Here is a 22,578-nt window from a genome sequence, read left to right on the forward strand (position 1 = left end):
CTTTTCTCAGAAGGCTTCAACTGACTGGATGATGCCTACCCATATTATGGAGAGTAATCTGCTTTAATGAAAGTCTACTAACTTAAATATTAATTACATTAAAAAATACCTTCCCAGCAACATCTAGACTAGTGTTTGACCAAAACCTGGGTACCATGTACTAGCCAACTTGACACATAATCTTAACTATCAAACTCTGCAGTAGGCAGTAATCTCATTTCAAGTTAAGCTCAACCCAGATATTGCACACTCCTGTATACCAGGCAGCCCTGTGATCTTTGCTATCAAAGGTAAATATGAAGATATTTCTTGGAATATAAAAGGGTCTTATCCATTCATTAAGTTAAATTTTATTAAATATTTTATCAGTAAAAATTTCTTGAAACAAATGATGGTGGAAACATAACATAAAAAAACCAATGATATACAGCAAAAGCAGTACTCAGAGGGAAAGTTACAGCTACAAGTGCATCCATCAAAAAAGAAGAAAAACATCAAATAAACCGGTTAGTGATGCATTAAAAAAAGAATCAGAAAAGCAAGAGCAAACCAAACCAAAAATTCGTAGAAGAAAAGAAATAATAAAGATCAGATCAGAAACAAATGGAATTGAAATGAAGAAAGTAATACAAAATATCAGGCAAACATAAAGTTGGATTTTTGGAAAGTTAAACAAATTGACAAACTTTTAGCCAGACTAAGAAAAAAAAAAGAGAGAAGATTCAAATAAATAAAATCAGAAATGAAAAAAGACATTATAATTGATACTGCAGAAATTCAAAAGATCATTAATGACTACTATGAGCAACTAAATGACTATAAATTGGGAAATTTAGAATAAATGGGCAAATTCCTAGATGCATAAAACCTACCAAGATTGAACAAGAAAGAAATCCAATACCTGAACAGACCAATATCAAACAACAAGATCAAAGCAATTATTAAAAATATCCCAGTAAAGAAAATCCTGGGACTCATGGCTTTACTTCTGAATTCTACCAAATATTTAAAGAAGACCTAATACCAATCCTACTCAAACTATTCTGAACAAGAGAGGAGGAGGAAATACTTTCAAACTTATTCTATGCGGCCAGTATTACCCTAGGGCCAAAACCAGACGAAGACGCATCAAAACAAAACAAAACAAAACAAAACAAAAACCTACAGGCCAGTATCTCTGATGACTATTGATGGAAAAATCCTCAACAAAATCATAGCAAATCAAATTCAACAATACATTAAAAAGAACATTCATCATGACTAAATGGGATTTATTCCTGGGACAGAAAGATGATTCAACATATGCAAATCACTCAATATGATAACCATAACAAGAAAATAAAAGATAAAAGCCATATGATCATTTTAATTAATGCTGAAAGAAGCATTTGATAAAGTTTGAAATCCCTTCATGATAAAAACCCTCAGAAAACTTGAGATAGAAGGAATATGCCTCAACACAGTAAAGGTGATATATGACAGACCCACAGCTAGTATCATACTGAATGGGGAAAAACTGAAAGCCTTTCCCCTAAGATCTGGAAAACAATGAGGTTGTCCACTGTCACCACTGTTATTCAACATAGTATTAGAAGCCCTACCTAGAGCAATCTGACAAGAGAAAGAAACACAGGACATCCAAATTGGAAAGGGAGAAGTCAAATTATCCTTGTTTACAGATGACATAATCTTATATTTAGGAAAACCTAGATTCCCCCAGAAAACAATTAGAACTGATAAAAATTCAGTGAAGATGCAGGATACAAAATCAACATACAAAATATAGTAGCATTTTTACACACCAACAGTGAACAATCTGAAAAATAAATTTAAAAAGTAATCCCATTTACAATAACCACACATCAAATTAAATACTCAGGAATTAACATAACCAAGGAAGTGAAAGATCTCCATAAAGAAAACTATAAAATATTGATGAAAGAAATTAAAGAGGACACCAAAAAATTGAAAAATATTCAATGTTCATGGATAGAAGGAATCAATATTGTTAAAATGTCCATACTACTCAAAGCAATCTACAGATTCAATGAAATCCCTATCAAAATACCAATGACATTCTTTACAGAAATAGAAAAAAGGTCCAAAAATTTATATGGAACCACAAAAGACCCAGAAAAGCCAAAGCTATCCTAAGCAAAAAGAAAAAACTGGAAGAATCACATTACTTGACTTCAAATTATGCTACAGGGCTATAGTCACCAAAACAGCATGGTACTGGCATAAAAACAGAAACATAAAAACAGAAGAGAGAACCCATACACCTATACTGAACTCATTTTCAACAAAGGTGCCAGAAACATCCATTGGAGAAAAAAGACAGTCTCTTCAAAAAATGGTACTGGGAAAACTGGATATCCATATGCAGAAGAACAAAACTAGATCCCTGTCTCTCATTAAGTATATAAATCAAATAAAAATGAATTAAAGACTTAAATCGAAGACCTCAAACTATGAAACTACTACAAGAAAACACTGGGGGAAATCTTGTGGCCATTGGTCTGAGCGAAAAGTTTCTTGAGCAAGACCCTACAAGCATAGGCAACCAAGGCAAAATAAATGGGCTCACATCCAGTTGAAAAAGCTTCTGCACATCAAAGGATACAATCAGTGAAGTGAAGAGACAATTCACAGAATGGGGGAAGATATTTACAAACTACTCATCTGACAAGGGATTAATAACCAGAATATAGAAGGAACTCAAACAACTATATAAGAAAAAAATCCAATAACCCAATCAAAAAATGGGCAAAAGATTTGAATAGACATTTCTCAAAAGAAAGAATACAAATGGCAAACAGGCATATTAAAAGGTGCTCAACATCACTGATCATCAGAGAAATGCAAATCAAAACTATAATGAGATATAATCTCACCCCAGTTAAAATGGCTTATATCAAAAAGAGACAATAACAACAGCTAGCAAGGATGTGGAGGAAATGGAAGTCTCATACACTGTGGGTGGGAATGTAAGTTTGTAAAACCACTAGGGACAACAGTTTGGATGTTCCGTAAAAATCTAAAAATTGAGCTACCATATTCACTGCTGGGTATGTACTCAAAAGAAAGGAAATCAATCCATCAAAGAGATATCAGCACTCCTATGTTTGTTGCAGGACTGTTTATAATAGCTAAGATTTGGAAGCAACCTAAGTGGCCATCAAAAAATGAATGGATAAAGAAAATTTGGTATACACACACACACACACACACACACACACACGCACAATGGAGTATTATTCATCCATAAAAAACTGGGATCTTGTCATTTACAACAACGTGGGTGAGAGTGGAGATCATTATGTTATGTGAAATAAGCTCAGCACAGAAAGACAAACATGGCATGTTCTCACTTATTTGTGGGATCTAAAAATCAAAACAATCGAACTCACAGACATAGAGAGTAAAAGGATGGTTACCGGAGGCAGGGAAGGGTAGTGGCGGATTGAGGGGTAGATGCGGATGGTTAATGGGTACAAAAGAAATAGAACAAATGAATAAGAAATAGAACAAATGTTGTGCTATAAAATAGCACAACAGGGTAACTGTAATCAATAATAATTTAATTGTACATTTTTAAAAAACTAAAAGAGTGTAATTGAATTGTTTGTAACTCAAAGGATAAATGCTTGAGGGGATGGATGCCTCATTCTCCATGACGTCCTTATTTCACATTGCATGCCTGTGGAAACATCTCATGTATTCCATAAATCCCATAAATATATACACCTACCATGCGCTCGCACATTTTTTAAAAAATTATAAAAATAAATACATACATACATTCACAAATATTTTCTCAGTGCTAGCTCCTTTGTTAGGTGTTCCCATCCTAAAATTAATTTAGCCATCTCTTATTCACCAGACCACAGGAGGAAATATACAATGCTACGGGATGATTACTTTATAAAGTTTTCCTTATTGTAACAAGAGAACCTGATCAACTTTGGGGGAGTCCGGAGAAGTCTCTTCCAGAAAGTGATACTTCGAGTAAGAAGTGAAAGATGGGTATGTGTTAATTATACTTTGGAGGTAGAGAGAAAAGAAACTCGAGGTTCTAGTAAAGGTAATAGCTTATATATGGGCCTTAAAGCATTAAAAAATGGTTAACAGTAAGCTAGCAGGCAGTGAGGATGAAGACTGGAAACAAGAGCCTTTCCCATCATTCCAAACTTAAGAAAATTACAGGGAACTCTGGTCCTAGAGAATAAACACCATCTTTCTTGGTATACAAGTTAATTAGTTCACAATTTGAAAATAAATTATTTCCTATATCTAAAAAACTATGAATATGAGTTTTGACATATTTCTTCATTAAACTGATAGGAAATTATATCTTTAAAATCCATAAAAATGAATACAATTACCAAAGGAAAAAGAACTTGTACTGATTATAGCAGATATGATGGATTGGAGCTCAGTGTCTATTGTAGCTTCCTAATATGAACTCCTGTGCTGTCAATTTTGGAGGGCTAAAATCTACATTTTGCAGACTTCCCTGTCGGTAGGGCTCCAGATATGATTTAGTTTCAGCTTATCAGATGCTGTTATACAAAATTTGGAAGAGAGATGTTTTTTTCTGCCGTAAAGATGGCCATGAAAGCATTTTGTCCTTTGGGGGATCACTCCACTATTGATGCTTATGAAAAGACGTAGCATGAGGCTTCAGTTTTTTGGCTCTAGCAGCTGCTACACAGTTTTGAACCAGTATTTTACATGGTAACTTCCTGTTCTCTAACTTACAGGAAAGGGGATTATCATCAGTTAGTTTATACTACACAGTACTTAGTAGCTTAAAACAGTTAACATTTATAGTTTCACAAGGTTATGTGGCTTGGCTTGGTGGTTCTGATCCCCAGGCTGTTCTGCTAGGGCTGGATGGTCATATACGTAGGTCCAAGGCTGGTATGACTGGAATCGTTCAGTGTAGCTGGGATTGTTCTAAATATGGGGCCTCTTTCCTGTGGTCTCTTATTTTCCAGAACACTAGCCCTAGTCACACACATTTTTCAGTGTACCAGTGGCCAAAGTATATCACATGATATAATTAATTGAAAACATGGCAAGAAAATTTTACAGCTGTGTTTCACTGACTCTTGAATCTGGGCTGGCCTTGTTATAATAGTTATTTTGACAAATAGAATATGGCAAAAATAACAACATGCAGCTTGGCATCCTAGGTATAAAAAAACCTTGGAGTCTCAGCAATTTCTGTTTTCCTGGAAGAAAGTTAGTTATGAAATTTTGTTCTTATGAATGAACTATTTATTATGCTGATGTAAATATCTATCTGAAACACATATTAATTCTAAAAATTGTTTGACTTTCTCAGGTTCTACGGATATAAATTCAGACTGGAATCATTCCTGAAATTTCTTTCAAGATTATAATATTAGGTTAAAGAGAAGACACAGAACTATAGACACTAAGCAGAGGAAGATCTATGAATCAGCATTTTAGCATGCACATCCAGGTTTAGTAGAGCTATGAAACCACCAGGTAGCTTTGATGGTTTTGCTTAAATCTGTAATATTAAATTTCTAGCTGAATTGCACTATGAGCAAATAATCACTTGTAAATCTTACCAGTTCCTTCCTTTTAAGTAATGGGAGTATTTCTAATCATTCTACAATTATGATTATAAATTGAACTTAGCCAATGATACCAGTTTGATCCTTATATTTTATAAAAGTTACATTACATTTCTCCTAAAGTTTAAAAAAGTACCATTTCTATATTCTATATATAATATAATTCTATATATTCTGGCATTGTTTATAATGCAGTTTGACTATACAGTAATCCATTACAACTACTGAATGACAACTACAATTTTCCAAGTAGTATTATTAATACTAAGAATAGTGGGTCAATTTCATATTTGTAGATAACTAAAAATAACCACATTAATTTGGATATGATACTTTTTTTTCAGAGAGTACAAAACACTTTCCTTTAAATTATCCCATTATCTCAATCATTGGCCACTAAAATTCCATGTATTTCTTATCAAGGTCATTTATCATTTCTTTTTTTAGGGTAAGTCATCCAACTACATTTATTAAGTTCAAAATAAGTTCTAGTTTTGACATTAATAAGTTTTCAAAAATTATTCCAAGAAGAAATGAAAATAGTTAATGACAAAAATGAGACTGTAAGATAGAATTTTAATTTGCTACTTTATTTACAATTCTTAATTTCAGAGAAATTAAGAATAAAATTTTTTCGCAAAATATCTTGATAGACTTCACAACGAGCATTTACAAAAACCACAATGTTATTCTCTGGGACCTATGACTAACTTGCGTGTCAACAGAACAGAAAAAAGCATTTCTTCTGAGGGGAATAGGACAATTGCAGGTATCTATCAAAAAGTGCAATAATAGGGACAAGTGGATTGAAAAAGGACCCATTTGTTCAACTCTATTCTAAATGGGAACAGTCACATGAATAGACAACTTTAAAGGTGGAAGAGAACATAGAGATACAGGTCAAGAGTCAAAATCTCAAATTCCTTCTGTGGTCACACACCTAACATAAATGTATGAAGTGGCTACACATAAGCTAATTCTGAGTGGCAGAGACTGAAGGAAATGGTGACACCATGCCCTGACTGAAAGCATTTAAGTTTCAAACATGCCTTAAACACTGAGCTGATACATCAAAATGTTTCTTCAGGTAGACTCAGGTCTGCTAGTTTGTGATTCGAGATCTTGTCTATGAGATATTTATTAATGAAGAACATGACACTCAAAGAAAGGAAGTGTCTTGCCTAAGGTCAGAGGTAAATAAATCCCATGAATCTATTCCAACTGGAATGCACACCAAAATAGTTAAAGGTCACTATATAAAACCAAATATTATGTTTATTTATCATTTGATGTTAGATAAACTTCTAAGAGATCATACTGCACTGCTAATCTTGGGATTACAAAAATTAGACACTAATATAGGATGTTTATGTGATATACATTTCTATTACTATAGTATTTAACATAATATAAGAGCTCTGTACATGAATACAAAGGTATTAACTTATAATCCAAATCATAAATATAAATTATTGGAAATACTTTATTTCCCTAATTAGTACATTCAGAATAAAGTATTTACAGTTATTAATTTGAAGAATTTAAAGTGATATCAAGCAAAAATATACTTAATATGAGAAAAATGAAGCCCCAATTAGCGATGATGATGTTCATGATAGTTTAACATTATTGTGTAACTATCATGGTATGTGGTACTTGTCTAAACACTTTGCATATGTTGGTCAGCTCCATTAAACCCCAATAGAGCTCTGTGCAATAGGCACTGTTATTGTTGTCGTTGTTGTTTTCCTCCAGAGATATTCAAGTTATACCAAAATACTTCAGGTCCGATAATGTTAATTTAGATAAAATTATTTTGAGGAATATATTTTGGACTCCAATTAAATACTTCAGAGAACTAACATCTTTTTTATCTTTTCTTCCAACACTTGAAACCCAATTGGCACAACAAAACAAATATAAAGAGAAAGAAAAACTATCCATTTACAGCAAAGAAATGAAAATACCATGACCCCAAAACACAAACTACAGAAACTACAAAATGCCAACACTATACATTCAGGGATCATTTCTATAGTTTGTTACTAGAGAAGTTTCTCTGAACGTGTAGAGCACCGAGAACCTACAAAATACCATGAAATGAGAAGTGATGATAAAGAGTGGTCCTTCACTCTTCACCTTTCAAGAAGGATAGCATTACCTAAAGTATCCTGGCCAGTAAAGAAGGCTGAAGGTGAAGCCTGGTGAAGGTGGGAGGGGAGAGATCTCGTGACTTAAAGAATCGAATCCAATTACATATACGGTACATGAACACCAAAAACTGAGAGATGAGCTCCCACCCAAAGATTGATTAAGAATGTGTATAAGACTAAACTCTGATGGAAGCTGCTGCAGTCCACTCATTGTCAGCCACACTCTCCTTGTGCTCACTTCCCTCCAAAAGCCCCCTTCACTCACCCTCCCTTATGCAATGTTTCAGACAAATATTTGGAGGCAGTAAAGTACAGTGGTGAAGGCTCTGGAGACAGCCTGGGTTCAAATCATCATTCTACCACTGTGAATCCCTGGGCACACTTAACTCTCTGCAAGACTTTCTTATGTGGGCCAGAAGAGCATAAAAATAGTAGGATTCAGAGGTATCTGTCTTAGTCAGTTTGGGAAGGTATAACAGAGCACAATAGCCTTGGTGGCTGATAAACAACGGAAATATATTTCTCATAGTTCTGGGAGCCAGAAGTCTGAGATCAGGTTGTCAGCATAGTCAGGTTCTGGTGAGGACCCTCTTCCATGTTCTTAGCCACTGACTTCTTTATTACTCACATGGCAGAAAGAGAACTTGCAAGCTCTTTGACCTCTTCTTATAAGGGCAATAATCTCATTCACGAAAGTTCCATTCTCATGAACTAATTGTGACCCGAAGTCCCCAGCTCCAAATATCATCACATTAGAATTAGGATTTCAACATATGAATTTGAAGGATGGCAAAAACATTCAATCTATAACAATATTTTATCCTAAATATAATATCAAACACATCTCAAACATTTTCATACTACTAAAAAAAAATGGTATTTGAGAATGAGGGTACATCAGCTTTCAGTAATGATATTACCATAAAAAATGTGTTTAAAATTATTTATTAAATTCTAAAAATGTAGGATACCATGAGAAATAAAAGTAAATTAAGACAAATGAGAACACTTATCATTTTAAAAAGGACAAATATCATTCAGCATATTGGACTCATTTTAAAATAATCCTTTTATCCCATGAATGAAATTTCTGTATTCAATTTTGCTGACGGTGACTTTCCTATTGACTCTCATGCTTTTAGTGAAAATTAAATTGCACAAAAATACCACCACACTGCAGACGTTTTAGTTGGGCTACTTGTAATTTATAGATAATGTAACTCTAAAGATCACAATGTGTAGCATGCTAAAATACTTGAATCATATTTGACTTTCACATATTTAATAACGAAGTTTCCAGATGAAGAAGAAACAGTAGAAAGCCAAATGCTCTCCTCGGCTTTTCATATTTAAGTCATGATGAAATCAAGGCAACTTGCTCATTAATAGTTGTAGAATTTCTGCCACTTTAAACATATTAACCCTGAAGTTCTACAATGCATTGCCTTCGATGGGCAAAACACACATGGATACTAATGGCAGATCTAAGCAAATATACACAATTTAAAAAGGTACAAAATTGGTTGTATAAATTCAAATGTATATTTTTATCCTATTAATCTCAAGTTTAGAACTCCAAAAATAATTAATAAAATATAAATATTTTTCAAGTACTAGAATATAATTTTGTATTTTACATGATTTATTATGCAAATTTGGTAAATCATGCATTTTTAAAATCTAAATGAAAACTTGATTCAAACAACAGGAAACACTTCCAACAACTTTTCAAAATAGGTCTAATGGAGAAGAGTAGCAAAAATTATATGATGAACACAAACTATAATTTATTGTTTACAAATGCAATGAAAACTTACTCAAAATTTAGTCTTCTTTGTATTTATTTATGAAACTTTAGGAAGATGAATTGAAATAACAGAGGTAAGTCAAAATAAAAGTTGTTTAAATGTTTATCTTATGTATTTCAATTTATTTTTCCATATAATATTGTTGAAAGCTGACTTCCATATAACATTGTTGAAAGCTGACATAATGGGTTTACCAGAAAGTTATTATCTATTTAACCAAAAAGTTTATATAATATCAGAAAAAAACTTATACTATATATTATAATATAAATAATATCAATTCTGGAAACCTTGGGAGTTAATTTTTTTTGTCTTCCCATTTTCCCTTATAAGTGAGTAGTTCTGAAATAGTGGTTTTGTAGTTAATTTGTTAAATAAAGTCAATAAAGAAAGGCACCAAACACTATTTTCATGATTCTCTTGGGATAACATTAATATATACGCATAATTGATTTTTAAAGCTACAAATAATATTTTTATAGATGATGCATTGTGTTCTAAAGTTTGTATAGCAGATGAATTTTATATTCTAATATTGTTTTGAGATATACTCATTTATCACTTTTGTGTACAGACACTAGAATACAACTTTTATCTTTAACTCAGACTCCTAAAGCAATTAACAGACATTGAAAGAAATTTTTTTATAATTCTTAATACAACTTCTAAAATGCATGACCTGTGACCACAGCTTTAATTATTCACCAAACTTTCCTTACTTAAGCCTCAGAATTCTGATTTTTCTTTTCAATATTTGACTACTCTGGAATAATACCCAAAATCTCGCCCTATCCTGGGAACTTCACTTAAATTCTCTCTTTATCTTAGATTATTTTTCTTATTGATAATGTAAAATAAATTTACCTCTGAAAATTAACTTAGACTCCCCTCTCCAATGGTTTCATATTTTCCCCAAAATTAGTAAGCACTAAAGTTACATGAAAGGGACTATTCTAAGCTGTTCAGATTTGTTAATTTGTTATGTGGTAAATCCATAGCCATTAAGTGACAGAGCTATAATATCAAATTCCATTTGTTTTTACACAGGACATTGCCAATTTAATTATCTGCCAAAACCTCAGACTCATCATTTCTGCACCATACTTGGCTCAACTTGAACCAGCTCCCCTTTGCAAATTCCTGACTGTGCCAATATCACAATCATCAAAAGTGAAGCCTTTTATTTCCCTCTGGTACTTTGTTTAAAAAATTTATGACCCCTTGCCACTTTAAATGTTTCAAACTGATCACACTGCTTTTCATCATTGTTTTTCAATTACTTCTGCTGTAATCAATTTATTTTTGGATTACTGCAGAAGCCTCATAATGGTCCCATTAAGGCATCTGGTTCCCTAGTCCCCTTCCCAGATAGTCTAATTTTGCTAGCTTAAATTTCACTCAACCTCTACCTCCTTCATGAAAACTATTTGCCTGTCTCCCTGCACCCTGATCACAAATTCCTTCTGAAGTTCCCCCACTACCATTAGATTAAAATCAAAAGTGCCTAGCCTTTATTTATTTATTTAGCTTTATTTAAAGCTGTTTCCTTCACTCAAATTATATTTGGGCCAATCATTGAAAGTCCAACCTAAATCCAAATAGCCGTAGGCCATAACTATATATATATATATATATATATAATATATATATATATTTTGGACACATATAATGTTTATTTCTTCCTAATAATGGCAAAAATCTTAAATAATCTTCTCATTTTGGGTATTTATTAAATATATTCCCTATTTATATTCAATGGCTCTGACTTGAAAGCTAATAATATAATATACAAATAAATCCTGTTTGCCATTACTATCTCATGTAATACTATGCCTAGAGGCACTTTTTGAAAAATTAAGGTCCAAAAAACATTTTTTGTATATAAAATCATTGAACTCATAGTATACTACTTCACTGTGTGATGCTTTATATATTTTAGTAATTATATATTTATAAATAAATACATACAAATATATAATTTTTGCAAAATGATTTTAGACTAAGAAGAAAGAAAACACTAAGAATCATGATTTTCTGACAGCCATTTATCCAGCTTATTTCATATAAATTGTGTACATGCCTGCCATCCACAACTATTGTAACATAGCATGAGTTAACGTTTTGCTGAGGAGAAGAAACTTATGGCAAAATTCAATCCTATTTGTTGATAAGATCCTAAAAATTGGAATTACTGTGTAAGAGTAATTATAAAACAACATCCCTTGCTATGTAACTGAAGCATTTAGCTAGAGATGAGACATTTTAAAAGAAGTCCATCATGGTTTACTTTACAACTGTTTCAATCTTATCTTTATTGTCATTCTATTAAATAAGCCTACAATGTACCTAGAAATTTGGATATATGGAAGTAAAATTTTAAAAGGATGGAATATCAATTTGAGTGGCTCTGAATGATTTGTACCTTGAAAGGAGAATTCACATCATTAAATTCTGGTATGGCCTACACAAGGTAATTGTGTGTATAATGATTATTTATTTTTAAAATTAAATTAGAAAAGTAACTTTTTCCCTGCGATCTGAGAATGCAGGCTCATTTAACACTTCCATTGACAGTATCCCAAAGTATCAACATACTAAATGAAAACAAAGGAATTGATACATAAAAAAGATTCACTAAAAAAGGTAAAAACACATAATATTAAAATATACAGTAAATACTGTACTTATTACATGAAATATATTATAAATATATAATCTAATAAATATATTAGACATCTGAAAGGTTGTGAGCCTAGTCTTTATCTAATCAATTCGACATTAATTTCTGCTGAATATGACACTAGCTATTACTATAATATTGTTTATTGCCTAAAATGTGCTTATACGAATTTCAAGGACATTCTATCATAATTATCTGTATTAACTTCAAGAACTGGCTTTCTTTGTTGCATTTATATTAAATTGAAGTATGGTTTTAATCAGTGTTATTCATATTATGCATATAAATTTCAGCTATTCTACAGTAAAGGATTCTCAATTTGTTTTTCAAGGAAAATCACTATGGCAAAAGAAAGCAAGAATTAATAGTAGTTAATCCTTCCTAGCGGTTGTGTGTGCATGGAGGATCAGTGTAAAAGATAGTTACTGCTGTGTTAAGTTTCATTACTCCAGCTGTTAACCAGATGTTCAAAACAAGTAAATTGTCCTAGAATGGTTTTCTAAATTCTTCTTAATCTGTTAAATTATGCAAATGCTAGAATATTTTTAATCGTGTACCTAAAGTCCTTTCACATAATTCGCATGATATAAGAATTCTGGAGTAATTTAAATACAACTTTTAAAAAGATAAAGTATAAAAATAATTCATATTAGAGATGATAGGATATATATTTGTGTTGTAATATAAATGTAATAGTTACAAATTACATTAAAAATCAATAAAAGTCATTATAAATATGTTTATGGGGAAATAGGCTTTCTTAGCATATATAAATATGAAAGAAATTCAAGAAAACAAAATAAATAAGAAAAAAGGAAACTTTAAATCATCTTATGTACTTTACAGATAATTAATTTTGTTATATTTTCTCCTTTCTATTTTTTTACTGACAATGACCTACATAAGTTCTCTGAATTCTTTTTTTTTTTTTTTTAGAAAAAACGAAGTAGCTATTCTTTTTATCAAGAAAAATAATTTTGTTTTGATTACTTCCTCTGAGGAAACCGTCACATCCCCAAAACATTGAATCACTTATCATTAAAAAAAAAAATTGCATCAGCTTGATTTTCAGTAATTGTTACCACAATTAAGAAAATTCCACAAAAAATTATTTTAGTTAGAATGGATCAGGATTTATTTTTTTTCTAATAGGATATTTATTTTTGGTTCTCAGGTAAATAAAAATTGAGAGTTACAAAAGAACTTATGAAAATTATTTTAAAGACAAAAATTAAATAAAATATTCTCTAAGCCAGGAAATGAACTTTTCACCTCTCTTTCTTTGATAGGTATCCTGTATCTTCTGGTACTACAGATGCTTAATCTAAACTATAAATTATTTTTGTCTAATAGAAATGACATCTTACCAACTTAAAATCATTAATTTACACAAGAAAAGATAATTGTAATTCTAGTTTTATTTTGATCTTCTATAATCATAATTACAGAAAAGATTAAGCAGCTCGTTGTCTTAATATGGTGCTAAGTAAAGTTCAAGGTAATTAAACTGCAAAGCCTTTAACATCTATGCCCCTGTAACCTAAGACATTTAAATTTTTCTAAAACAAAATGTTAAAAATAGACTAAACTTATATCTAAATAAATATGTATACTAATTTAAAATGTAGCAATTCAAAAAACTTTGTATTAGTAAAAAGTAAACTTTGCATGTCTCATAGCAGGTCGAAATCAATACTCCATTTTTTATCACTTGGAGGTTTCCTGGGAGAGATGAGATTGCAGAATTCTTTGAGCAATAGGCTTGGTTAAAGAAGAAAGTCCTTTTATTAGTGAGGATACATGCAGGCTATAGCTTGGAAAACACTAGATGGAAGAAACATTACCAGACAGAGGCCACTAAGCATATCTGGAGATGTACTTTGCAGGATTTTAAATACATATATTTTTCTATTTGAAACCATCCTATAGTTACAAAACATGGGATAAGCTAAGTTCTTTTTTGAGTTTTTAACTAATATTGTGTTATATGTATCTTTACAGAGTGGTGGTATAGTGTAAGGGCTCAGAGAATGAACTTGAATTCAGCTCTGCCTCTTCTCAATGTGATACTATGCAGGTCACTTAATTTTTCTGTGTCTCAGTCTTTTCATCCAGAAAACAAAGGTAATAATAATAGCTATCTCATGGGGCTCTTAGGAAGAATGAAAGAGTTAATATTTAAAATTTTATCTGACACACAGGAATAATTCATTAGTATTGTGCTTATGAAATACACAAATAAAGAAATACAAAGTATGGGCTTAGTAGTCTGTTGTTTGTTCCATTTGAATTCTCAAAATATCTACTACAGATGGTAAATTTCCATTAACGGATTACTAAAATAGCCATTTCCCATAGATGCCAGGTTAACAGAAAAGTTTATACATTTGGGATTAAGTTGTGCAATGCCAGTTGCATTTAATTAACCAAATACATAATTAATCAAAATAAATATATTAGGCTATTACCTGAATTAAGCAAAGATCTATAAAAATTTGCATATAGTTTCACCTATTAATTTTGCTACACTTGTTCGAAGGCAGAAAACTGAGTGTTTTTAAAAGTGTTTACAAAGTCTAAGGTTTGATAAAACTCTTTACGAGTTGAGTAAGTATTTTAAGTAGAAAGTAATAGGAAAATGTTTAGTTTATCTACTAAATTTGCTGAGTAATCCCATCAGAACAAAACCATGGCCAGCTGCTTGATCACATTTGTCCTCTGAAATAGTCCCACCTATCACCTGCAGAGGAGGACAGATGCCAATCTGTAGTCTTTTCAAGACTGATTCAAAAACATAGCATAAAATTTTGAAGCTCTATTAACACGTTTCCATATTTTCGTCTGTTTGAAAATGTTTACTGATGTAAAATTTACCTCGTTTGCATTCCTTAAAGACTAATACATTTAATTCTTAATTACATGACATGGCACTGAGACCTAGGCTTATTTATATATAGCCTTTGCTCCCTACAGAAAACAAATAGTTCTGTAAAACTACAATATCTCCCAGACCATTTTTGTTTTTAGCACTTGGGGAAATTTTTTGATAAATCTTCATTTGTACTTATTTTCCTTTAATGCTAACTCTTGACTTTCCCAGGAAACACAAGGACAGAAGGATGTGTTTATTTTCAGGCTGCTTGTCTGATTGATGTAAGAGTGGAAGCCTGTTATAAAGTAACTCATTATATTTCTGATCTTCATCTACAGATGAGTAAAACTGAAATTGAATAAAATTGAAGTCATTATACTTCATTTTCTGTGGGCAACCTAAAATTTAACGTTTTAGATTACTTTAAAAACCTGAATTGAGAGAACTTCCCACTTCTACATTATTTGTGCATTAATCTTAATAATTGCTTTTTGTACAGACTATATTAAGAAGGAATAGATATGATTTCTATTTTGCAGATGCAGAAAATATGGTTCATATTTTCTATGAACCAGACTATGAAGCAAACTGCCAAAGGTCACAAAGCTAGTGGAAAGCAGGGTTGGGAGTGGAACTCTGAAGTATGTGACTATCAAGCCAAAACTCATTGCTTCCATTGATATAGAAAGTAAAAAGAAAAACCAAATAAATAAATGTTTTCCTAACAGAAGATCAGAGTCTTAATTTAAAATGTCAAACCCAGCAAATCTATCCAACAATTTGTGATATTTATCATCAAAGGACTGGACCATTATTTCACATACATACAGGCCAATGAACTAAACTAATAAATGTGAACAAATTTACAAGTTTATGTTGGCAATAATAATAATTATAACAACATTTTTGCATGCTGGTTTTCATTTTTCTAAATAGATTTCATGTATATTATACTTTCCATACAATCCAGTGTGTTACAGATGATTATTTTGATCTTTATAACTGAGCAAACTGAAGCTCTCTCTAAGAGATTATGTGACTTGCTTGAATTTGCTCACACAGTAATGTCAAAATCTCGTACAGAAGGTGGTTTTCTAATGCAAATTCTCTTCTAAATACAAAGGACTACAGAGAGTTAAAAATCTAATGTCACATTTCTAATTCTCTTATTTGTAATATCTAAAAGTTTCATAAAATTGAAAATAAAACAGTATGATCTTTTAAAAATAGAATATGGATTTATATTTTATTGCTATTTTCCTACATTAAGCCTAAGAATAAATGTTAAAAAAGGAGGCAGCAAGTAAGATATTTTTCAATTGACTCTGCTCAGGAGGAAAAAGGCATTCAGTACAGGCCAAGACATAAATTATACTCTGGTTCCTTTTAACATGTATACCAATCCTTAGGAAAAAATCAGAATAGAGATTTTTAACTTGATTTAACCAATTAAAGTAAATATATTTAAACTCCAATATGATTGAGAAAGGACTAGTCCAAACGGACATCCATATTTATAGAAAAATACTCAGAAGAAGAAGTTACTTAGGTGCCCAAAATATACTTGCCTTTTCTTGGTTAGTATATCCTGGTCTTCAGGAAACCATCATTTGGGGCAATCACCCTCTGTCGAACAATCTCTAAATAAAACTGACTAGTTGGTTTTAAAAGGAAAAAGTGGTGATACTGTAAACAGTGGTTGATATTTGAAATGAGGACTAAAGGAGAATAGACGTCTTAACTCAGACATATTTTCTCATGTGCCTGAGTATTCAGAGGAAATAAAAGATTTAAAGATGCAATACATTTCTGAGGACTTAACAGTCCAGGAGGCATTTTAATTTCTCTGAGATCAATTAAAGAAATTGATTACTTTTTATTATGAATTAAAATTTTATTTGTTGTAATAAAGAAATCTAATTGCAGTAAAAGGTTCCAGGATTACCCAGTTAATGGAATTTAAAATTTATTGAGCCTTTACTACACAGTCCAAACATTATGCTAAGTATTTTACATGCATTACCTCATTCAGTCTTCCAATTATTTCACCAAAATCATCACCACTTCACAGAAAACAGAAACAAAAACAAACAAAACAAAACAAAACCCTGATGTTTAGAGAACTGTGTAAAAGTCTCAATGCCACAGAGCTGGAAATTGGAACTGGAACCCAGGGAGTCTGACCCTTAAACACTATGACATGTTGTCTCTTGCAACAATCTTTGTTTTACATTAAAATTATCTCCCTAAATTCTGGTACTGAATTTATAGCTGTGAGATGTGTAGAATCTAGTATGTAACAAACTGCCAAGAAACAATCAATGATCAAAAAGAATGTGAGACTGTTAATTTATGAATATATAATATATGTGACTTCCTCAGAAATGTAAAACTAAATTGTTCTCTTTTGAAATTGACATTTGTTTTCACTTTTAGAAACCTACTTGGCAAATGATTTACTCTTAAATCCTAAATAAAACTTTAATTTCTGACATGCAGAAAGATTCATAGAATACTGATCTAAATGTATTAATGACAAAGACTTCATGTGAATTTTCAAACAAATCAAATTAAAATTTAAAGCTTCCTTTGCAGAAGGTATTTTTATTCTTTGTTATTCCTATGATCTCATAAATCACCCGGGTTAAGAGTATATTTAGTAAATATTTAGTTAGTAAATTCAGTTTAACAGGGAATATATTCTCAAACTATTGAAAAATGATTATCTTTTCAAATAATATATGCATATAGTGCTTGTGAGCATTTAATGCCATATATTCACATATAAGTGTATATGTGGATGTGTGTGTGACAAATCAGATATACAAATGTGGGAACTAAACTGACAATTCACTCCATCCCTGGAATTTCTTCACAATACATAAGAAGAAAAAAAAAGCAGAAAGTGTTTATTTTTTCATTTTGTTTTAATTACTTAGTTGCTCAATAGCCTATGTGTACTATTCTCTGACTACTGAAGTCTCTTTTATAATTAATGAGCATATCATAATCCAAACTTCTTGAGAATAAGAAAGCCAGGAAATTAAATGGAAGGCATAGCCCCGTCGAACAAAGCTTGCCAGCATACCACTCACATAGGGAAGAATTATTTCCTCCCCGCTAAGTAACTCACGGAGTCTTACTTAAAGTTTACAACAGCCTACTTTTCCTCTCCCGCCTCTCAGGGGAGGTAAGAATACTTCTCAAAGCGACAAAAGCCCACCTACTCAAAGGGGAGGTTAATTATTGCTACACAATTAACCTCACAAGAAAATTGTTAAGATTAATGAAGCAGTGCTTACTAAGTGATTACAAGTTCCTCATGACCTATTGTAGAAATATTTGTTTACCAAACACCTACATGTATATTAATAACAGATTCCGTGCAAATTATTTCAATGTCTAACCTATAGACCAACATTTATAAATTATAGCCTGTGTATCAAAAAAAGGAGTAAAAGAACAAAGGAGGAAGAGAGGGAGGAAGGGGTTGTGAGAGAAATAGAAGAGAGAAAAGACGAAAGAATACAAGAGAAGGAAGGAAAGGAAGGACAAAAAGAGAGCAGGTCAAGTTCTTACCCTTCAGCAAAACCACCATGCTAGAATAAATGTTTTTCTCTTAGTTCTGTAACAATCATGGTTCAGCAAAGGACCACAGAACCTTCTCTCTAATGTAGTTTTAAAATAAAGAAAAACTCGAGTATCTTTAAATAAATGTTGAAAGAATAGTCTCCTATAAAAATATAGAATTACTGTACTTATTTTAGTATTTATTAACTTTAAGTAGGCTAAAACAAGATCATTTTGATAAATCATACCTAAAATGGGTTCTAGAGTGCTTTGCTAGCAATATATGCAGATACCTCAGAGTACAATGTGGAATATGTGCATACGTTCTTCCCCCAAAATATTATTTACTGACATGCCCATCACCTTATTACATCTGGATTACAGAACACATCACCAATGTAACTAATCATGTTTTAGCACACCACAACTGCTCCCCAGTCCACCTCAACTGGACATTATAGATATGTCAGAATAGGGTAGCTTAGGCTGTAGCGACAACACCAACCCCTAACTTCTCAGCGTCTCAAAAAAGGAAGTTACTCCTTTCTCATGCCTCACAGTTATCATAGACAGGCAAAGGCTTAGAGCAGAGGTTCTTCTCATTTTAGTCACTTAAGAACTCAGCTGAGAGAGGAGCCCTTTCTCTTTAGGTACAGGTACCCATGCTAGAAACAAAGACACTTTCATGGTCTTACTCCAGCAATAAAATGACTCAGAACAGAAGTCAGCAATGTCACTTTTGCTCACAACTCATTTGCCAGAGCCAATCATATAACCCCAAACAACCACCAGTAGGCCAGTAACACAATCCTACATAAACCCAGAATGGTAGGAGTCTGTAACAATTTGGCAAAAAACATTCATGACATCTCAATTATCTACTGATATCTAAGAAATGTCAATGCTAATAAGCTTTTTGTTCTTATTAACATGTCTTCGGTTAAGGATATTCATTATGTGTAAACACCAAAGGAATTAAGCAAATTATTATTGCTCTAATAACCTCAGCTTATTCCAAGAAACTTGAGTTTGAAACTGACATATCTGAGGATTATCGAAACAATAAAGGAGAGGCAGAATGAATACCACCCAAATGTATTACATTTATAAAGATTTAAAATTAAGGCTCTTCTGAATATTTATCAATTGTACTTAAAAATTTTAAAGGATTCTCAATAAATATTCACCTTTATCTAAGTAAACTAGTATGTGAGAAAAACATATGATTGGAGTAAGCTTAATCTGCAGGAGGATTTTTGTTTGGGAGCCCAGGGTGGAAGAGGTCTGGAGTTCAGATGACCAGAGAGAAAGATGGAGAAATGGGGTGCCTTTCTTGATGTCCAACAGGGGGCCTCAGGACAAACTGGCTCCGGACAGAATCTGAAGAAAGTGTTTACGTTCCAGGAGCAAGAGGTAGGTCATGAGCAGATCTGTTATTTCACAAGTGTGACACAGAGTGGGAAAACGGAGTCTCACTGCTGGCTTAAAGACAGCTTGGCTTCATGACACTAAGGTCTGTGCTAAGCAAAAGCAGAGACACTGAGTCCTGGCAGGAGATTGCAAATGCCTACCAGACAGGGTGAGGCATGGTGGAGAAGTGACAGAGAATGCTTATGGGACACTACCCAGCAGGCATTGAAGATACCTGAGAAGCACCATAGAGAAAGCTGAAGACTTGCATAAGGGGTGGGAGTTGGACTCAGGCAAACTCAATTATTGGGTTGTGTGGCAAAGAGCAGAGCACGGAAAAAAATTAAGCACAGATATGTAGGCCATAGGATCCTAGACAAATTATGAATTTTGTTCTAAGCAAAACACAGTAGGAACAAACTGACAGTCCTTATACATACTTGGTAATCATAAAATTGAAAATACTAGTTTTCAATGGAAGGAAGTTTAAAACATTAATTTCTTGTATGTGGCTTCATATGGAGACACTGATTTATGGTTCTGCAGTGGTTTTTCAAGAAGAGTTGCCTCTCCTACCAATATAGGAAGAAAGGAGAGACTGATTAGGCACGGCTTCAGGCTTTCTGCCCACTTCATCCAAAGCAGCTCTGTTTTTAAAAGGCTCTTATATGTTGGCTTCCATTTAGAAAAAAAGGTTCCACTGCTAAGGGGAGATAATGTTGTATTAATTCACATCCTACCATTTACTTATTTCTTTTGCCTAAATCAGTTCTTTATTTGGTGGATCAACTTCTGTTCTCCTAAACTCCCACTGCTCCATACCTGTGGTTTCTGTGGTCTCAGAACACAGAGGCCAGAGGCAAGCACATGTAATATTTATTATACCTAGAATTCATTTGTGACCCTTTATTACCAATTGAACACCAAAGTATGATCATTAGAAAATTCCAGGGAAACCACTAAACAGAAAGAACTCATATGTTTTTAAAAGAGTAGATTTTTAATATACTACAAGCTAAAGTATTAAAATGTTCTCTTTCTTGGATGTGAAATGATGCTGCTCCACGGCTGTTTACTTCATCATATTTGAAAGCAAAGCTTGCTGAAAAATAAAATGGCCATTGCAATTGGCTAATTTCTCAAGCACCACTTAAAAAATGTACAGTTTGCCCTTTAAGTTGCAAAAACCAAGGCCAGCCAAAGAGAACTGACCACAGGCTGACATATCTGTAAAGGAAGCTGACCTCTCTTGGAAGCCAAAATAAACTGACATTTCTCAGTCTACAGTGCAGAGGCAGATCTTTGAAAGTTCGCCAGATTTATGTGGAAAGAGTATATAAAGTAAACAGATTTTTGTCTTCCCAAGTTGCCCTCTTTTTACATTACAATTATTATAAGTAGTAAACATAAGAAGTATTTCCAAAAACATCCAGCAGACATAAAATATTTGTTTTGCATTGCTTATTCAAAAAAAACATAAAGCTGTTTCAATAGAAGTCTAGAAGAAAAGTCAGCCTTTTAATTTTTTTTTCAGTTACTTCTTTTCCTCTCAGGCTCCTTTCTTGATGTGAAAAGCAACAAATGGACAAACAAAAAGGAAAAGTAAAAAGCTGTAATTTTCCTTATGAAGTTATAAAGACAAACTTAGTTGCCTTGATTGTTTTTTGGAATAAAATGAAGAAGATACATGAAAGTACGTTTTGTGTATGTGTTTTGTTTTTGTTTTGTTTTGAGACAGTGAGATCAACAGGCAAAATGAAACTTGAACAGGAACCAAAATTCTATCTTTATTTTCATCTTTCCATTTTTAAAATGATATAAAATTAGACTAAATTCTTAATCTGTCAGGAATTTTTATGTTTTATATGGGAGCCTTGAAGTAATTTGTTTTTGTCAGCTCACACAAATTTCTTTGAATATCTAGGGCAGTGCAAATGTTCCATTGTCTCATCAATACTGAAAATAAATATTATGTATGATGTATATGAATGTATGTGTATTATGTAATTTTTTAAAACTGTGATGCAATAGAAAAAAAACCAACAGAGAAATACAGAAAAAAACCTAGAGGGCCTAAACTCAAAGAAAAGTTATTAAGACAAACACATATTGATATTTTAATTTTCATTACTTCATTGTTATTTATTTCTCTGTACACTTGCGCTACTCTGTGCGCCCAGCTGCAAAAGGGATAATTATTACATAAGACCTTTAGTACATTAAATGGAAGGACCACAATATAAAACCCTGATTTCCGATTTATTTTATATATGCTCTGAAATCACCTCACTAACTCAACTATCCACCTCGGTGTTAGTCAGGGTCCCAGTAAGAAACCTATTGTTTTCAAGGTATTTTGAGAAGCAAGTACAACAGCATGAATAGTGCTTTGAGTAAGTAAGGAAAGATAGTTCAGTGCCCAGAGCTAGAAACAGTGGGGAGCCATTACTGCCCATAGGCTTAAAGGAGTAAGGCA

At 32.4% G+C, this 22,578-nt stretch overlaps 1 protein-coding gene and 1 pseudogene across 2 annotated transcripts in view; one reads left to right on the top strand and one right to left on the bottom strand.

Moving 5' to 3' along the window:
- The window catches only part of ADGRB3 (adhesion G protein-coupled receptor B3), a 753,297-nt gene that overhangs the window by 719,411 nt on the left and 11,308 nt on the right, over positions 1-22,578 (bottom strand). The window lies entirely within an intron of this gene.
- Positions 7,617-7,734, top strand: LOC115834624 (annotated as a pseudogene).

Source organism: Nomascus leucogenys, chromosome 3 (assembly GCF_006542625.1).
Source record: "Nomascus leucogenys isolate Asia chromosome 3, Asia_NLE_v1, whole genome shotgun sequence".
Classification (NCBI taxonomy): domain Eukaryota; kingdom Metazoa; phylum Chordata; class Mammalia; order Primates; family Hylobatidae; genus Nomascus; species Nomascus leucogenys.